Below are 1,303 nucleotides of genomic sequence, written 5' to 3' on the forward strand. Positions count from 1 at the left end.
AGAGAAGAAGAAGAGGGGAATATGTATGAGGAGGCAAAAGAAGACATTGGAATAGGAGGATATGTGAGATGAGTGAAAATGAGGATAACAAGGGTTATGAACCTGGATGACTAAAAGGGTAGTAGTGACCTGACAACAACAGGAAGTTCAGAAAAAGGATGGATTTGGGTGTGGAGGAATAATAATAAATAATAATAATAAATAATAATAATAATAATAATAATAATAATAATAATAATAATTGTTTCCTTTTGGATCTAGGAGCAACCCACTTCATATCAAAATGGGCACATTCATGAAACCTGGGAAGGTGGTGCTGGTCCTGGCTGGGTGGTACTCTGGGCACAAAGCCGTCATCATCAAGAACATTGATGATGGGACCTCAGGGGCCCTACAGTCATGCTTTGGTGGCGGGTATTGACTGCTACCCTCACTAAGTGACTGCAGCAATGGGCAAAAAGAAGATTGCCAAGAGATCGAAAATCAAGTTCTTCATGAAAGTTTATAACTACAACCACCTCATGCCCACCAGATACTCTGTGGATATTCCATTGGACAAAACAGTTGTCAACAAGGATGTGTTCTGTGACCCTGCACTAAAACATAAGGTGAGGAGGGAGGCCAAGGTCAAATATGAGGAAAGGCACAAGACAGGCAAAAACAAGTGGTTCTTCCAGAAGCTACGCTTTTAGACCTACTTTGTTGGTCAGTAAATAAAATGTTTAAAAAAAAAAAAGAAAACGAAAAGGGTGGATTTGGGGGTGGAGGAATAATAATAATAATAATAATAATAATAATAATAATAATAATAATAGCTAATCTTTATTTGGCACATTGAGGTTTTCAAAACAGGTTCCATATATTATTTTGTTTGAGTCTTGTGCCAACTCTGGGAAGTAGGTGCTGTTATCCGCATTTTACAGATGAGGGAAGTGAAGCAGATAAAGGCTAGTTAAGTGACTTGCCCAGGGTCTACATCTAGTAAATATCTGAGACAGGATTAGAATTCAAGCATTTAGTGGCTTCAAGCCCAGCCCTGTAGCTGCCTAAGGAGCATAATCTAATGAGATCCACAACCTATCCATGCATGTTCATCCTTTGTGACTTCCTTCCACAAAAATGAAAAGGAGGAGCTCTAATTCACTGATTCCTACCTTAGAATGATGAGTCCACCTTCTGAGGGGAACTTGCTGTGGTCCCAAGGTGATCTGAGAGTCAGGGAGTAGGTTTTGGAGAAGGAGGAACTTTTCCTATGGCACCGGTGCAACTGCTCCTGATGGTGTCTGGGAAGGCTATGCTCTGC

General features: G+C 40.4%; 1 pseudogene; it reads left to right on the forward strand.

The window, feature by feature from the left end:
- The first annotated feature begins 283 nt into the window (after positions 1-283).
- Positions 284-692, forward strand: LOC110208785 (large ribosomal subunit protein eL27 pseudogene; annotated as a pseudogene).
- Positions 693-1,303: the final 611 nt, after the last annotated feature.

This window comes from Phascolarctos cinereus, unplaced genomic scaffold (assembly GCF_003287225.1).
Source record: "Phascolarctos cinereus isolate Bilbo 61053 unplaced genomic scaffold, phaCin_HiC Scaffold_4;HRSCAF=312, whole genome shotgun sequence".
Taxonomy (NCBI): Eukaryota; Metazoa; Chordata; class Mammalia; order Diprotodontia; family Phascolarctidae; genus Phascolarctos; species Phascolarctos cinereus.